A 19,339-nucleotide genomic window follows, 5' to 3' on the forward strand; every position below is an offset into this window, starting at 1 on the left:
GGTAGTCGAGTGAGAAGTAGTGTTATAACTCCACACCCTTTGACTGATATATCTGGAAACTTCTACCTTGTTGGCAATAGCAGTTTGTACACCCTCCTTTAACATTTTGTTTGCACGCTCAACTAAACCATTGGAGGCTGGACTGTACAAAGGTGCAAGCGTGTGATTAATCATATTTTCACCAAGAAAATTCTCAAACTCATTAGAAACAAAATGGGTACCATTGTCAGTGACAATTTCCGTCGGCAAACCTTCAATCAAAAATACACATTGCAAAAAGGCAACAACAGAACAAGAATCCGAATTCTTCACAAACGCAAAGTAAAGCCATTTTGAGAAATAATCAATTACAACAACTAAAAATTTTGTGTCACACCCTAATAAATTGAACGGACTTGAGAAATCCAAGCCCAACTTCTGACAAGGACCTTTTGGCCAATCAACAGGACACAACGGTGAAGCAGAAGAATGCCAATGTTTGTCAGACGTAAACACTCTGGACATTTATCAATATATAATTATACTTGAGTGTCAATACCAGGCCACCAGTAAATTTCTTTGATCTTACGAACTGTACAAGAAATCCCTAAGTGGCCTTAGTGGGCAAGAGCAATTATTTTGTTCATAATACCTTCTGGTGGAACAAACTTGTCTTGTCTAACAAGTATATTATTGACAATAGATAATTCATGAGCCACTTGAGAGAATGACCTATCTTATATGGATATACTACGGTCACACGGCCATCCATGAACCAAGAACTTTTTGAATCTTTTTAAGCATAAGTCCTCATTATAGCATTTGATCCATTCATCTTCAGAAAGTTTCACCTCTTGTATCACATCAGTCATAGCAAAGACACAATCAAAATCATCATTGTCAGACTGATCATTAGCAAGAGTATCATTCTCAACAGGTAAACGCGAAAGACAGTCCGCTCTTATATTTTTACCCCCAGGAATGTACTTAATTTCGAAATTGAATTCCTGTAACCTTGCAAGAAGTCTGATTAGCCTGGAGGAAGCTTTATTTGATGAACTGTCGTCTAACATGTACATGAGTGGTTTGTGATTGGTATATAGTTGAAATTTTGACCCCCAAATATACATCCCAAATGTTTCCACCGCCCATGAGCATGCTAGGGCCTCACGCTCGAAAGTGCTATAATTGAGCTCAGCACCACTTAAAGTTCTGGAAGCAAACACCACAGTAAAATCTTGCCCATCTATCATTTGACTGAGAACAGCTCCTAAACCCTTTGAGCTGGCGTCCACAGTTATAATACTCATACATCCATGTGTGAAGGGTCTGATTGGCAGGGCCTCGAGAATTAATTTCTTGACAGAGTCAAAAGAGCATTGAGTCTCATCAGACCAAACATACTTTGCATTCTTTCTTAATAAGTTCCTCAAAGGTTGTACAATAATAGCATAGCCTTGCACGAAACGTGCAAAATTCTCATTTACACCTAAAAATGCCCTCAAGTAATCTTTGTCAAGAGGCTTAGGCACATTTTCTATAGCATTAAGAAGAGATAACTTAAGTTTTATGCCCGCCTTAGAAATGTTGTGACCTAAATAGTCTACCTGCTGAGTTATGAATTTACATTTGTTTTTATTCACAGTCATACCATACTTTTCCAGTTTCTGTAATACTTCTTCTAGAAGAACATAATGGTCTGCTAGAGTTTTAGTAAGAATTAAGATGTCATCTTGGAATGCCTGGATTCCACTACAGCCAGCAAACATCTTATCCATTAATCGCTAGAACACGCTTGCTGCGGACACTAATCCAAAAGGCAAGCGTTTGTACATGTAAACCCCAAATGGGGTCACAAAAGTAGTAGGATGCTGTGACTCTTCCGATAAGGGAATTTGATGATAAGCTGAACGCAAATCAATCGTAGTAAAAAATTTACTGCCACCCAACTTGGCAAGCATTTCTTGGATTCTCGGCAAGGGATGGCAATCAACAATAATGTTGCGGTTCAGAACTCTTAGATCAGCACACAGACGAATGTCACCTGAGCTCTTGTGTGGAACTTCTGCCGCAGAAACCCATTCCGAAGACTCTATATGTGTAATAATATCCTGTGAACACATCTCATGAAGGAGTTTCTGTAAATCATCTCGAGCAGAACGGGGAATAGGTCTACACTTTTGAATCACTGGAATAAATGTTGTTTTACGTTTGATAGTGTGTTTGAAACCTTTGCATAACCCTACCTTATCAGAAAATACATTTGAGTATTTAGAATAAAGATTCATTAAAGCAGAGTCCGCATGAAACTCTGATTGTAAGGAATTTAAAGATTCTTGTACAGTAGCCACAACTGGATGATCTCCCAAGGCAATGGGTTCGGCATGACCTGGTCTAAGAATCATACCAAACTTTGCTTGATCTTGCCAACCAAGAATATCACGTCCGTTGAGAGATACATAAATTTTAGTGTAAATAAGACGGTCTTTAAATTTGATGGAATCACAAAAATAACCAAACATTACAATGTCGTACTCACCAAACGCTTTGGGATTCACATCAGTAGGTTTAAGAATAGATTTACACCAAAATTTAGAAAACTTTTTTTCGTCTAAAATAGAATCTGCCATAACATTATTTTCTATAGAACCAATTGAGACGTTGCAAATAGGCACTTTACACCTTTTGATATCACTATGCAAAACATTAATTTCAATTGAAGATAGATTACTTATGTCTTGACTCAGAGTATCCTCATCTACCTTGAGAAGATTAATCTTACTTTTTGGCTTAAAAGATTTGCGTACTGTATAAAAATGTCCTATTTTCTTACAAGTATTGTATCTTTTTCGTTGTGCAGGACAATTCACCTAATTTCCCAAATGAAATTTAGATCCACAACGGTAACAAGTACCTTTTTTCTCAAAAGGTCGGTTTACCTTAGGTTTGCTGGTAATGGCATTTACATCAGCATTGTCGGTTGTGTATGCTATCACTTTAGAATCTTCAGAATGTTTGTGAATATCTTGAGTGATAATCTTAGAAGAAACAACAGATCGCTCAATGCTTCTTGCTAAATCCATTACCTCATCTAGTGATGGATTTTTACAGGTTAGGATTCATTCTTGAATTTTTTTGTTAAAACAATTAAATACAAGCTGGTCACGCAAGGCAGTGTCTAGGTAATTACCAAACTGGCATTTAGAAGCAAGAACACGCAAGACTGCCAAATAGTCCTCAATTGACTCATCTTGGTCCTGCTTGCGTTTAAAAAACATATGTTGCTCAGCCATAACAGAAGGTTCATCAACATATTCTTTACCCATTCTAGCCAGAGCCTCAGTAACTACATTCCAAGTTTCATCACCAGAGGGAGCAGGTACCACAGGTAAATTATCAAACACTGCCTGACCGGCATTACCTAGATGAGGGCTCTTTTTCTCGAAGCAGAATACTTGGAAGCATCAATAGCTTCCATGTAATTGTCAAAATTTCGGTACCATTTGTCCCATCCTCGTCGCCAATAAATGTAAGATGGCCCAAATGAGTAAACAGCGAAACTCCATGTGTAAAAGATAAAGTAGATTTATTCAGGAGTAAAGTAACCCACGACAGCTACATTGAAAGAACTGGTAAGATATGACATAGACAAGTATAAGAATTTAGATCTCTGGAGGCAGAGAACCCAGGAATTCTAATTACATCATAATGCAAAGTAAGACAACTTTATTCAAAAGAGAAAGGATACATTTCACAACTTACCACACCCACGAAGTATGTCGAGTGCTGAGGGGTCGGTGTCCGGCGGGAGCACCAACGAGCCTTGGCAAAAGCAACCCACGCAGGCAGTCAAGAAGTTGCAGGAAGAGGACCAGCAAGGTCCAGGAGACTCACCACAAGCAGGGGAGTCAGGGAAAGCTCAGAGCAATCAGGGGAGTCCAAAGAAGACGCAGTTGATCCTCCACAGGACCCACAGGCCGAAGACACTGGAGTCGCAGGAGGACCTCGAGCAGCTTTACTAAACAACAGGTCACTTTGCAGGAGACGTTGCCAGAGGTTGGGTCTACTTGGAGCACAATGCACTTGCTGCAGAATTGCCAACAAGCATTTGCTCTTGTAAAAGTGTGCGGTGCACAGGGGTTAAAGTATTGCAGCCCTCACAAGGGATTCTGATCTCAAACTGGGTGAGAGGGCAGCTCGGGCCTCGAGGGACGTAGAAACCCACCTCCTGTGTTGTTGAACCCTTTAGAGTCCGTAGGAGCTCGGGATCAGCAGACCGGTCAGCAGAGTTGCGGTGCCTGCAAATGTTATGTTTTTATGTTATATGCATTTATTACGCGCACAGATACTCGGGAGTGTCCCGGCGCGAGTCTATGGAGGTGGGGAACTCATCCTCAAGCGGGAGAAAGGATTTCAGCTTTTATTAAACATACCCAAATCCTGGAAACTCATCCTTAAACAAACAGAAAAGTTTTCAGCTTTTTTTTAAACGTACCCAAATCCCGGGTGGAACGCAAGCTGAGTGGCAGAGTATTCCATACCGTAGCTGCCTTCACCGTGAAGGAGCCACCTCCACTCCTCTGTCGCTGAAAGCGTGCAACATGAGCCAAGTACAGAGACGCGGAGCGCAAAGCCCGCCCCGGTACATAGAATTCAATCCGCTTCTGCAGGTATATAGGCCCGCTACCATGCAGTGCCCGATAGGCCAAGATCAGTAGCTTAACTTTCACTCAAGCGGCTACTGGAAGCCAGTGATACAGACGGAGCTGGCTCTGTACACTGTCCCTAGAGGATAATCCGGATAAGAATCTGGCAGCAGTATTTTGGACTATCTGAAGTTTTTTTAGCATATATGCCGGAATACCGGAAAAGAGGGCATTAGCATAATCCAAACGAGACATAATCAGTGCACATATAAGTGTTTGTCTAGCAGCTATTGGCAGCAGGGGAAAAAAACTTCTGAATGATTTAAGTAAACTGAAGCAGCCACCCGCCACCTTCTTGATGTGCGTCTCAAATAAAAGATGCTCATCAAACCAAACCCCTAGATTCTTTGCCGATTTCTCAGAGGAAGTAGGGCAGGAGTATTCTGGTGGCCAAAGTTGCTCTTTGAAATTTGAGGGGAACTTACCAAAGAGAAGAACCTCCGATTTCCCTTCATTACATTTAAGTTTTGCCACCGCCATCCAGTGAAATACTGCAGCCAGGCAAGTTTGTGCCTGAGATACGGAGATAGTCTCTGTCTTCCAGGTGAAAGTAACTGGGTATCATCTGCGTATGCCATTACCTTAGCTCCCAATCCTTCCGCTAGATAGATTAGTGGGGTCATATATATATTAAATAAGAGGGGGCTAAGGGCAGACCCTTGCGGGACTCCCGTAGTGACCCGCTGTGGAGTGGAGGAAAAAGGTGGTATCGAAATCTGCTCAGTCCGTGTTTCCAAAAAGGAGCGAAACCATTCCCATACCGCCACAGCCATCCCAATCCTGGCCAGGCGAGATAGAAGCAGAGGATGGGGGACCGTATCAAACGCGGCCGAGAGGTCAAGCAGAATAAGTGCAGCCCTCCCGCCCGCATCCAGACAGTCACGTATGGCCTCTACCACCTCGACCAGCACAGTTTCAGTGCTATGTCCTGCTCGGAAGCCCGACTGAGCTGGGTGTAAAATCGACTCATTCTCCACAAAGTCAGTCAGCTGTTTGTTAACCACCTTTTCACAGATTTTTGCTAGTGCAGGAAGCAAAGAGATGGGACGGTAATTCCCAAGGCAGAGAGGGTCAAGCGTAAGCTTTTTTAGGAGAGGCCGAATAATAGCTTCCTTCCAGGGAAGGGGAACAACCGCTTCCTTCAGGGAGAGGTTAATGATGGAAGTAACCTCTTTGTGGATGGTCTCCGAGACTATTGCCAATGTTCTGGCCGAACAAGGATCAGACGGGGATCCGGATTTTAAGGCCTCTAGGATTTTTAGACATTCATCGGGGGCCACCGGGTTAAAATCAGAGAAGACATGAGCAGAGCCTTATAGTGGGCCAACAAAAGCGTCCGGTACCTGGGTCACCTGAGAGGCAAAAGATGCTTGAATGCCTATGATCTTGTCCCTAAAGGCTCGGGAGAGAGTGTCACACCAGGCTGAGAAGGATGGCAAAACACTAGATAGCGCCGCAGGCGCTGTGAAACTCTGAACGATAGTGTATAGTTCCCTGGCATTATTATTTGCCGCTGCTATACGGGTAGAATAGAAGAGCCCTTTGGCCCGTTTGATTGAAGCATAATATGCCTTCTGTTTGTCCCTGAGCTTCTTCTTATCCTCCAGGCTATCTCCACCTTTTCGCCATGCCCGTTCTAGAACCTTGCAGTCATGTTTCAAACTCTTTAAAAGGGCATTGAACCACGGTTTGGACGGAGAATTTCTCGATGGCCTAATCGGCCAGGGGGAGATCACCTTAGCCACTGCCGTCGAAACCCAAGTGGCAAATTCTGCCACCTGTGTGTTGAGCTCACCAACAAGCATAGGCTTAGAAGCTGCCAAGGCTGTGTTGAGCACTGCGGGATCAATTTTTCCACCCAGAGAAATTTGACTTTTAGGGGCAACGGGTTCAGACTTGGCTACCTCCCAGGAAAAATATGTTATAAAATGATCAGACTAAGTCACCGGACAGGTCTCTACCTCTAAGATGGGAAAATTGGAGCAAATAGGGTCGAGTACATGTCCGGCCTGGTGTGTGGGGAGGCTAAGATGTTGCTTAAGTTGAGCCAGCAGCAACCCATCCAGTTCATCCTGTGTGTCCTTACTGTCTATACAGTCCAGATGTATATTTAGGTCCCCAAGGATCAAAAGGTTAGAGAATCTAATAGCCCTGGATGTTATAGCATCCCCCCATTCTTGTAGAAAAGGCCCTGCTGGCCCTGGAGGTCTATAAATTAGTGACCCTCCAAGAGTAAAGTGAGCGGACATTTGTATACTAAAATCTACTACTTCACAACTACTCCAAGAAGAACCCTCGATCCTATGAAGGTTCCATATGTCTTTGTAAATAACCGCCACCCCTCCCCCTCCGATCTACCCGGTTAATTTTATATCCCGGGGGCAAAGCTAAGGCAACAATAGGATTGGAAGAGGAATCAAGCCAGGTCAGGAATAATAGGTCAAGAGAGTGGCTATCCAGTAGATCAAACACTTCAGCATGGTGTTTTCTAAGGGACCGGACATTCAAGGAGGCTGCCCTGACCAGGCCAGCGGAAGGCTGAGGTACCCGACCAGTAACATGCCCCATTTTGTGTGACAGGGCTAAATTCAAAGCTAAACCGCAAAAGTTACATATATAGTTATCACTTTTGCTAGCATCCCAGCGTTCAGCCAGACAGCTGTGGACGGGGGCCAGGGCCAGGAGAGAGGAGGCCGAATACCTCCTCACAAAGCCGGCAGTTCCGTGAGCAGTTCCGTGGGCAGCATACCTGACCCTGGGCGCCTCCGAAGCGCCTACGGGCGCAGACGGGCTTGCCTTAGGCGCGCCTTTGGCGCGCCGTTCGCTCGTCCGCTGCGCTCCCGGGGTGCGCGCATCTAAGTAGTCTCTGGTGCGAGAGAGCTAGACCGCCAACTAACCAAAATGGCGGCGCTTCTCGGCACCAGCGGGAATCCGGAAGCGCAATGTGCAATAAGGCAATGAAAACAATGTGAGAGCAGTGTGCAAAAATAGCAAATGGTCAAATTTCTTCTTTTACAGTGCGGGTATGCGGTCAAAGTAGGTAAAATAGCAAACAAGATTAAAAATATTAAAACACGATCAGGAATGAATTCCCACACGGACTAGGCAGAGGTATATCTCAGAGCAGTCCTACCCCCATCAAATGCAGGGCAGTGACTCCTTCACTCCAAGGTCTCCAGGTCTCCAGGTCTCTTGGATGCCTGGATGCTCCACAGACCCTACACGGATCCTGTAAGGTGCACAGGCACAGACAAGGCGGCAGGCTGAGAGGGAGATGAAGTCAGGCCCAAACGAAGTCCAGAGTGCCCAGACGGTCGAAGTACAGTGGTTTCAGTTCTGAATCTTGTTCATGACGAATGTAGGGACCTACACCCAGGTAAGCCCTTAAGTAATAATGCACTACCAGGGCGATAAATACCAGAGATAGCCTGCGATAATATAATTATCGCTAAGCACGGACAGCAATTATTATCACTGGCCATTGTTAATATGCCCCAAAGTGAGTCTTATTTTCTGCTGAAGAGTTAATTGTTTGTATAAAGTCTTTTACTTTTGAAATTGAAAGCAGTTAACAGCCTTCACTCCCAGACAGACAAATTCATTCCTGCAGTACTTAAACAGAAAACTGAGACAGATGTTTCCAAGATGAAACTTTGATTTATCGAAAAATGAATGTGCTTCAAAAGTGCTGATTCCTGATCATTACAGAAATACTATAATAAAGATGAAAGCAAACATGCAGGTGACCTCTAAGGCTGAGCTCAGAAGGAGGCATGCAGAGGATGGAAAGAAAGGTGAGTGCCCCTCATAAGAAAAGGAGAGGAATGTTTTTCATGCAAGGTTTTGGAAATACACAGGAGGCATTTTTTAAATAGGATGAAGATTCAAATGTGTAGATGGAAACAACATTATTTGCAAGTGAAATTATGCCGCAATAGGTATTTTGATGGGTACTAGAATAGCTGAATAGTTTATCTTCAGCTAGGCTACCACCAGATCCTCCGCTTCAGCAAAGAGCGCTCTTAACAGTTTTTGTATTGTATTGCAACATTTTTATAGCATTTACTACCCCTTATATTGTCGGTTGTTCGAAGCTCAGGGGTTGGAAGCATAATTTAATGGCTGGATGCATATATAGGAAACTATCAATTGCTTTAGGCTGCACTTGAAGGAAGCAGTAACCACACGGCAATAGCAACGTGAAAGAACAGACAGGGAAAAACATGCAAACACCTTAAGGAGATTCTGCAAATGCTGGAGCGAATCTCTTCTGAGGTTCACACTGGTTTTTAGGTCTCGCCTGAGCCAGCGCTTTAGCGCTGCTCTCGCGAGAGCTTTTGTAAAAGGGGGATCTGGAAGTGCAAACCAGTGCTTTCAGGCCGCCAAATACAGTGCATGTGCGCCAGGCGCGCGCACCATTTGGCAGCCTGCGTGATCATTTTGCGGCTGCTTTGATGTTCTCAGTGAGCCGCGCGGCCACTGAGAACATCAAAGCGGCTGCGAAATGATTACTTTCACTTTGCGTGCGTTCTTTCGTTGTTCTGCCGTGGCTGCCTGGTGAGCACTTGTTTTCCCCTTCCAGGCAACAGGTACCCCATGACATTTGCTACACTCCAATCTCGCAAAATTCACTTCCTGCTGCCAGCATGCTCTTTCTCCCACGTATGTTCTTTCTCCCCAGATGCACATACACTTCATTATGTATAATCGTGTAATATAGTTTATCATTTCAGCTGCCCCAAAGAGAAAAAATGATTTAAATTTATTTTGGGGTTCTCATTTCAAGAACTAAAGAGAGAAGTGCAGAAAATATTACCTGATCTGACAGTTTAGGAATTTTTTTTGCTGACGGGATGCTCCAAATAATTTCATTTAACATTTGCTTTCAGATTTCAGTTTAAAAATAGGAGCACCTACTGTACTCCATCGATGTAGCAGAAAAGTGTTTGTTGGGCTAAACATGCGGATGCACTTTGGGTTACAATCTCACAATGTTTCATCACAAGGTTTACAATTGAAGCGTCACAAGATTGCTTTCTCCGGTATAGTATTTCATCACATAAAATGTCCTCGCCAAATGAAATAACAATTCAAAATTTGCGAACATACGTGACAAGAATTTTCAATTCTATTAAGGACAAGGAGGCGAGGATTATGCTTTCTCATTTCTTTATTAGAAATGCTCAGCAGCCAATTAGAAAACAGTTGGTAAATAAAAAAACTACAGTACCCATGAACACCAGGGTATCACGTGACCAACCATAGAGAACCATATTATAAAAGGTCTTGTAGAAAGTATTGTATCCTCTTTCTTTGGTGAGGAAAAACTGTTCAAGGTAAAACAGGAAGTCCAAGAAAAACGTTGAACATCAGGGATAGAAAAAACTTTCAGCAGCAGCAGAAGTCCACTTCGAAGAACACAGGACTCGGCAGCAGTAGAGAATCGGAAACTGAAGAGCTTCGAAAACCAGATAAACCAGAAGGAACAGCAACACCGCTACTTCGGGTCAGAACCTGAAAAGAGACATACAGCCGTAATACACACCCAGTATATAGAATGAAGTCATAAATAGGGGGGCGTAGAGAAATAGTGCATTGCATTAAACATAAGTCATATGCAGAAAACAACAATATAAATGCATAACATGTGCAAAAACAATAATCACTGGTGGGATAATCCTCGCCTCCTTGTCCTTAATAGAATTGAAAATTCTTGTCACGTATGTTCACAAATTTTGAATTCTATGTCAAGACAGGAGGCTCCGATTATGCTTGTTCAAAGCTGATCCACCACCACAGAAGCAATATGATCAATTCGTTTGTAATAGAAAGTTTTGAACACTGAATCAGAAGACCAATCTGCGGCCTTCATGATGTCAAATAAAGTAACACCCATGGAGAATGCCTTAGAAGCCATAGCCCCTCGTGCCGAATGAGCACCAAAAATGGACACATCAATGCCAGCTTCAGACATGAGCCATCTAACCCAGCGAGCCAAAGTAGCTGGGGTAACAGGGCGAAAAGGCTTCTGCAAAGCAATCAACAGTTGACCATGCATATCTGAACGTAAAGGGGCAGTACATACCTCATAATCCTTGACACATTGAACAACGCAAAGGTTGGGATGATTAGGAAAAGAAGGATAGGTAATCTCGGAAGTATGTGTCTTGGTACATTTGGAAAGGCGAAATGTGACACCCTCAGGTGTAAAACTGTGACCTGCCAAGTCCAAAGCATGAACATCAGACACCCGTTTGCAAGAAACAAGGTATAGCAACATGGTCAGCTTGGCTGACAGTTGCTTACGGGAAAGCAAAGAATTGGAAGGCCAGGCGTTCAAAAACTTCAAAACAATGGATACATCCCATAAAGACACGTACTTAGGACCAGGAGGTTTCGCCAGACGAATACCCTTAAGCAATTTGGCAATCAAAGGATGCTCACCCGCAGGTTTACCATCAATTGGAATGTGAGCCGCCGAAATGGCAGAACGAAAGTTGTTGACAGTGCGATAAGCCAAACCGGAGGAAGCAAGAGAGGCAAGAAAATTAATGATCAAAGAGACATCCGCTGAAGAGGGATCAGCCTCCCGTTGAACACACCAGTCACACCATCGCTTCCATGACCCTCTGTATCGTTTATGAGTATTGGGAGACCAGGCGTCACTGATAAATTTGGAAGCGTCATGTGAAAGGCCTGGGAGCGACCAGCGATCCCCGAAATTCGCCACGCTAGCAGAAGGAGATTGCCTGATAAAATCAGGGTATGCGGATTGCCGAGAGGATCCAGCAACAGGTTCCACTTCTGGGGAAGAAGGAGAGGCACTGCACAACACATCTCCAGGAGAACCGGGAACCACGCCTGAGCCCTCCACAGAGGAGCAATCAGAATTAAGTCTGTCTGAAACCGTTTCGTGCAAGCCAAGACCCTGGGAATCATCATGAACGGGGGAAAGGCATAGCACAGAACCGGCGGCCAAGTCTGTAGAAACGCATCCGTGGCCAGGGCCTCCGGCTGAAAAACAGAGGAAGTTGAGTGTTCAGGCGAGAGGCAAAAAGGTCTAAGTGGCACTGACCCCAGATCCGGAGGCGAGAGCGGAAAATGCGGGAATGAAGCCGCCAATCGCTGAAGTCCCGAAGGTGGCGTGAATTCCAGTCCGCAATCTGGTTGTGGCGACCGGGAAGATATTCGGCAATAACAGTGATCTTCTGTTGCAGACAAAAGTGCCAAAAATCTTTGGCGATCTCCGCCAATAATGTGGATTTTGTTCCCCCTAACTTGTTGACATATCGGACCACTGAAATATTGTCCATGCGGAGAAGGATGCAACAATTGGAACGAAGAGGAGAGAAACATCGGATCGCAAATGATCCCGCCAGGAGTTCCAGGCAATTTATATGGAGAGACAACTCCTGGGAGGACCAACGACCCCCCGTCGAGACGGGACCGCACCGGGCTCCCCAACCCCACAGGCTGGCATCGGACTCTATCACGAGATCCGGAGATGAACCGAACAGGGCTCGCCCGTTCCAAGCATCCATGTGGTCCAACCACCATTGCATCTCCGTCCTTGCTTCCTCTGAAAGAGGAATTAGATCGGAATAGCGAAAGCCTTTTTGGAGATGACAGATCTTCAAACGTTGAAGAGCCCTGTAATGCAGTGGACCTGGAAGAATCGCCTGAATGGAGAACGCCAATAGACCGACAACTCGTGCTAACGATCTCAGTGACACAGTCTGTTTGGAAATAACCAAATTCAACTCCCTCTTGATGTACCGAATCTTTTGAGTGGGTAAGAGAAGTTGACATGAAAGAGAATTGACCTGGAAGCCCAGAAAATATATCACCTGCGATGGAATCAAGACTGACTTCTGAGGGTTCACCAGAAAACCCAGAGATTGCAAGAGGTCGATAGACCACTCTAGACGAGTCAAGACTTTGAGGGGACAGTCTGCCAAGATTAGAATGTCGTCTAGATATATTATTAAACGAACACCCCGAGCGCGCAAACATTCCACGACGGGTCTCAGAAGTTTCGTGAAGCACCAAGGTGCTGACGAAAGGCCGAACGGGAGAACTTTGTACTGGTACCAATTCCCCTGCCAATGGAATTGCAGGAACCGCCGATGAGGCTCGAAGATGGGAATCGACAAGTACACATCTTTGAGATCTAGGCGAACCATCCAATCCCCCTTGCGAAGAAGATCGCGCAACAGATGAATTCCCTCCATCTTGAAGTGTCTGTACACAACACCTCCGTTGAATTCTTTCAGGTTGAGAACTAGGCGAGAACCGCCCCCTTTCTTCTGTACCAGAAAAACCGTGCTGATGAACCCCTGGGGATGGCGGACAGTTTGCATGATTGCCTCTTTTGCCAGGAGAGAATCGATTTCTGCAGAAATAAACTCCTGGTCTTGAAGAGAGAAATACAGAGGAGAGGGATGGAGGGTTTGATGTTGGGGCTGATAAAACTCTATATTGTAACCCTGAACAGTTTGCAGCACCCAAGCATCTTTGGAGGTTAAACGCCAATTGTGGAGAAAAAATCGAATTCGGCCCCCCAGAACAACATTGGAAGCTGGAATCAAGCTCACCTGAAGTGTTGGAATCCTGGTAGCCACCTTGATTTCTGCCGGAACGTCCCTTTCTATATTGTCCTCTCCCTTTGCGAGAGGGATGGAACTGAGAACGGGAGCTGTAGCCTGAATCCTGACCACCGCCTCTTTGGGACTGGAATCCCCTCTGGGAATTGTGAGAGCCACGGCCGAACGAGCGTCGCCGATGTCGTCCGGCCCTGGCAAAAACCGGTCGAAATGCTCGCCACAGCGAAGCTTGAGCCTTATCAAGGCCACTGAAAGTTGCCACAAACTTCGTCAGTTCTTTCAAAAGGATGTACGAACAAAAGCCCCTGAGCTAAAGGGAAGCTCGGAAGAGGAGAGCTCCGCCAGTTTAGGATCCAATTTAAGGAGAATAGAACTGCGTCGCTCACTGGAAATTGCACAGTTGGCGTTACCCAACTGGCAAATAGCCCTCTGAGCCCATTCAATAAGTTTATCAGGGTTAACAAGGGCCGAAGACTCTTTGGCTGAAAACCCGAGGTCTAAAATCTTCGTAAGTGGGCCTAGCATATCCAGCAATTTGTCCTGACAGGAGCGCCAGGATCTATCCAGACCCTTTTTGGGGTCTTTTGCATATTCTTTGAGATAGGAAACCATTGTTGGATCAATCTCTGGAGTATGTGCTAAATGGTCGGCGAGATCCGGACGTGGACACTCGGACCGAAGGCGGGCCCTGACATCCTTCTCAAAGGGTTGCCGGATATGAGCTTGAACATACTCCACCACAGCAGGGGATGGAAGCCATGAAGAAGAATGAGGATGAAAAATATCCGAAGGCTCAAAAGTTAAAACTGGAGGATGTGTAGGAGCATCCACATAATGCTCCTTACGCGACTTCTTGCGAGGCGGAGGAACATCCTGATCAGTGGAAGCTGAGGAATGCGTACCGTCAGTGTCCGTGACAATGCTGGTGGATGCCGAAGCGCCCCCGAGGCCAATTTGGAAGACTGATCAGAGGCTAAGGTTTTGGCCAATCTCTTAAAGTACGATTTATGAGGATTAATAGGAGACTTAGAAGACGTACGTGTGGAAGGCAACCAGCCCTGTTTTTTGGCGTAATGAGTCAAATGACGTTTCAAGGGGTTGATAGCACAAGCAAGTGCCTTATTAACTGAGTGTTGCACACCCTGGTCTAAAGCCTCCACCAAATCATGCTCCGAAAATCCAGAGGCGTCATCCTCATAATAGTAGTCATCTTCATCCAAATATTCATTCATAGTGACACAAAGTGTTACAGTAATGCCCACAAGATGACAAATTTCTATAAGGTCAAAGGCACAATGTAGGGGGAGTGAACCAAACTCTCAGCAAGCCAACAGTACAGGAAAAAACCTGCACACACTGTTAATAATTAAATGTGGAGGGAGGGCTTGCTGAAAAAATAACACTCTAGGCAGAGCCTATGCTTAGTTGTACAGCCCAATACAATTTTTCTGAGCAAAAGGCGTCAATGGGGCAGAAAACGCGAGGCTGTGGGCAGTTGTTGAGGTGAAACAACCTTCGTTATGCCAAATCTCCGTGAAACACGGAAGAAAAGCCTTAAAATGGCCGCCGCGCAAGCGCGATAACGGCCGCCGCCGTAAACATAAAAAGGAGGTCGCGCACAGCGCGAGTCCTCCAGCCCCCTTCTCCCGCTCCACCAAATGCTTTAAAACGCGGGCGCGAAGCGCCCGGACACCGGGTGGTGAGACACACGCCCCCGCTAAACGCGCACAGAAGCGGCGAAAAACGAAAGCCGAGAACAGCCCAGAACAGAGCGCACGGAATACCAAGAAAGCGTGAGCACTAATAATACAGTCAGCAATAGAACTTTACCAAGCAGTAAGTAAATAATATAAAATGAAGCACTTAACTAGCTGCGGAGCAGCAAAGAAAGAGGATACAATACTTTCTACAAGACCTTTTATAATATGGTTCTCTATGGTTGGTCACGTGATACCCTGGTGTTCATGGGTACTGTAGTTTTTTTATTTACCAACTGTTTTCTAATTGGCTGCTGAGCATTTCTAATAAAGAAATGAGAAAGCATAATCGGAGCCTCCTGTCTTGACATAGAATTGTCTGTTGTTTCGCATATGATTATATCCAATTGATGCCGCATCGTTGCAGCTTGTGCGGACTTCCGTGATACGTCTGCCTCTTGGAGTGTGTACACACACTGAGTTCCCCTCACATGTGTGTCTCCTCTTACTGCGCATGAACGGGTGATTGATTCCTTGCAGCCTTCAGGACTCCCCGCTGTTGCAAATTCATCTCCGCTCTTCGCACTTCAAACAGCCCCTGTATCATTGACTTTCTGCCAGCCATCTTGCTGCCAGTGCACGCGCTGACATTTAATGATCTTTAGACGCAGGAATGTCACATTTATCACTCTTTATCAGTTGTGACAGAGCTAAATTCAAATGCAAACACGGAATGGCGACTGAATCTACTCCAGACAGCAATACGCATTTGAGTGACATCCGCCAAGCTGGTCTGGCAGAAGGGGGACAAAGAACAGCTGCTTAAGGGGGGTACACGAGTGAAAAGAGCGCAGTTTGAGTCAATATTTGTTTCACGAGTTACCGATAGCGACCATAAAAAACCCACACCTAACATAAATGATTAGTGGCGATAAGTTCAGATATTTCAGACTGCAGTCAAGCGACCCGCAAAAGAGCGATTGTCTATCGGACATAGCTAAAACTTACTGGTGATTTTGGATTTAGCCTGACAAAAATAATTGTACCAGCTTTAGAACAAGCATTTGCAATGCAATAGTTCTCGCATTTACGCGGGTTTGAGCTATTGGCATTGTAAATGACAATGCCTTAGATTAATGTTTCAAAAACCAAAACATAAATAAAAGGCATTGTCATTTACAATGCCAATAGCTCAAACTCGTGTAAATGCGAGACCTATTGCATTGCAAATGCTTGTTACTAATGCATTCTGGTACTTGTAGCCTTGCTTATATAATAACATAGGCAAAGATATAAGCAGCAGAATGCGAAAGGTAAAGACAGGAACGGATGTGCAGCTGTGACTTGAAATATCTAAACCCCCCCCCCCCCCCTCGATACATAAAGCACAGTGTGCAGCAGATACCACCAGTTATCACATTTTGCAATTTAGGAATGTTAAAACTGACATAAAAATGGCAATCTGTCATCTATATACACACACCAGCGCCTTGAAGCATTTTTCACACACATGGAGTGCTATGCACACAGAAAGACAGACATGTTGGTTTAAGGATGGCTGACCGCCTACTTTGCACCAGTGGCATCCTCGAATTTGCCCTTGGCATCAAACCTCCACTGTATCCTCCTAGTTCTGGTGTCCCATAACCTTTCTGTGGCCCGGCAGCCTCTCCTTCTTCTGCTTAATAACTGGCCGTCCTCTGCGGTTTCCCAGCCTACTCATCGATAAAGCCCACTTTTAGCCATCCCTCATTTATGTTTCCCTGCCTCTCTTTCTTTTTGTATTTCTTTTATGTCCATGCTGTTCTCTCACTGTTGTTCTTTTGTTTTCAGGTCTTCTGCCATATCACCTGTGAGCCAGTATGTTGTGGTGATTCTCTTCCTGGTAAGTGTACACTGATACATGGCCCCTCTGCGTCCCCAAACTCAGTACTCTCCTCCACCATAAGCCCTTTGTACCCAGTGGCGGCTGCTGCTTAACAGGGGTGCCGGGGAGAGAAAAACATCCACTTACCTGCAGGCCGTCCGCCGCCTCTCGATCCTCTTAGGTCGCGGACAAGCAGGAATCACCCCAGGCTCCCGCCAATGACAACGCTGTTGTCAGCTTTATCATGATTGGTCGGAGCGCCGTTGATTGGCGCTCAGACGGGGACGGTGAGCCTGTGCATGTTCTCCACCTAGGCTGTGCAAAACAGCTGGTGGAGAACATGAAAAGTGTACATGACTGTTTTGCCGTCCTGCGCACCAAACAGTCATGCACACTTGGAAAGTGCTCACCACTTCTCCCACTGGCCCCTGCTCTGGCCAGCTCATCCCCACCGCGTCCCGCACGTAAGCCAGTACGGGAAAAAATAATGAAAATAACATTGCATTATTATCATTTTATTTTTCCTTTTTAAACTGCTCACAGAGCAGTGGGGCGGCGCACCTCCGCCTCAGCAGAGGAGCCGTCGCTGTTTGTTCCATGTGCCGTAGGCCCAAGCTCACCAGAACCTTAACAAACGGTCCCCACTATTTTGGGTCCTTAGTAGCGAGGCCATGTTTTCCCTCTACTTTTGCCATTTACTCCAATGTAAGGCAGACCATAGCTCCCTTATACTCAGTGGTGGGAAACTGAGGGATGTACCCTGATCCCAGAATCCATCTGGCTATGGCAGCTATTATTGAGCCGGATCCAGAATCCAGGCAGGCCCCAGTAAAATGTGTTTAGTCCCAGTGGCAAATTAACAAAACCAGAAGGCGCTCAGCAGCGCTGGCACTGGGCGAGGGAAATCTATGTTCAGTTCCAGCTGGGCTCAATACAAATGCCTCACTTAAAGGCATTTAGCACTTATCTTGTTCGAGTCCCATCCTGGCTGGGAGCTATCTGGAGGTAACACTTAGATGCCAAGGGTTTTGACATTTCCTAGCCTGCTATGAAAGAAATATGCATGCATGTAACAATGTCTGATGTATCTGTCTATATGAATACATACACCAATAACTATGTATATAGTACTTACTAATGAATGTTTATTAATATACAAGAACATTTTTTTAGCAAACTTACAATAAGGAAAGATTTAAAAATAACCAGTGAGGTTCTAAACGTGCCTTGATGCCAGTTCATAACTCAATGAGCTACATTACAAGGATTGTAATCTCTGACATGTGCATAATGCAAGGCTCTCTGCAATTAAAGCACTAAGTCACCGAACAACCTTAATAAAATACAAATCTGGAACCAGTGGCGGCCACCATATACAAAGAGTGGTGTGGCGGGTGGGGTCACGTGGAAGGCGTTGCGGGGTGGGTGGGGGGGATACAGTATTTTTTTTTTAACTGACCTTTTGCCGCTGGCCACCTCCAGCATGGCATCTCGTCGCACCGCCTCTCCTCTTCCTGCTTGCTGGTCCCAGCAGCCCCTGGGACAAACTCCCTGTCCAATCCCAACGCTGCATAGCAGTGCGGGTATTGGTCTGAGCAGGCAAGGAAGACGCCCAGCTCAGACCAGGGTGTCTGTGGGGTTCTCCAGCCCGGCTGCTCAATGCAGCTGGGCTGGAGAAAACCTAAGTGCGCATGTGGGTTTTGGCCAGCCTGAGACAGCCCACCAAAACACATTTGCGCACTTAGGGAGTGGAGTGCAGGTAGCACTCCTCCTCCCCACACATATGCCTAAGCCCCGCCCTTCCCAACACCGCTGGCTCAGAGCCAGCAAATGTAAAATAAAACGATGCAAGAGCATTGTTTTATTTTCCATTTGCTGGCTCTGAGCCAGGCGGTAAGGCGACGCTCCTTCGCCAATGCGGTGGAGCCGCCGCTGTCTGGAACCAACACATTATACAGCTGTGCTCCACAGTGGGCACATCAGCTCTTTATGCTATTTCATGATGAGTCAAATCCGTTTCTAGATCGCACACAGAACTCTCCAGCAAATGTACTTTCAGAGTTATCACACTGGTCATATACCCTGGAACTTGGCGTGCACCCAAAGATCACTGCAGCAGGTGCGACACCCTAATACGATATTTTAAAATGAAGCCTGAGTATGGGGACGCATTTTTTTTAAAAACGAGTACTTTGACAGTCCTACCCCTCATGACTCCACCCCTTTCTGCTTCCAACCTTTGCCCCCAATTTGTGGATCCCAGAATATATTTCTTTCCATTTCCAGCGCTGCGTGTACCTCATTATCCTTAGATGTTGTACCTCAAGGTTTGGCTACCGTGTACACCTGCCTGTTGTTTTTCTGTACCCCAGACTGTGGCACTCCTGCATCCTAGGGCGATACTCCCTTCCAAGGTATCCTTTGGTTTCCCTGTGCCCTCCCTCTCCCTCATTGGCTCCATTGTTCCCGCCAGTGACTCTTGTAATC

General features: G+C 45.5%; 1 protein-coding gene across 11 annotated transcripts in view; it reads left to right on the top strand.

Moving 5' to 3' along the window:
- The window catches only part of LOC146857785 (myotubularin-related protein 9-like), a 452,543-nt gene that overhangs the window by 281,396 nt on the left and 151,808 nt on the right, over positions 1-19,339 (top strand). For all 11 annotated transcript variants that reach the window (XM_085648410.1, XM_085648408.1, XM_085648401.1 and 8 more), the window contains exon 3: positions 16,819-16,870. The gene's annotated coding sequence lies outside the window, so the exon portion shown is untranslated. The remainder of the gene's footprint in view (positions 1-16,818; positions 16,871-19,339) is intronic.

Source organism: Triturus cristatus, chromosome 3_2 (assembly GCF_964204655.1).
Source record: "Triturus cristatus chromosome 3_2, aTriCri1.1, whole genome shotgun sequence".
Classification (NCBI taxonomy): domain Eukaryota; kingdom Metazoa; phylum Chordata; class Amphibia; order Caudata; family Salamandridae; genus Triturus; species Triturus cristatus.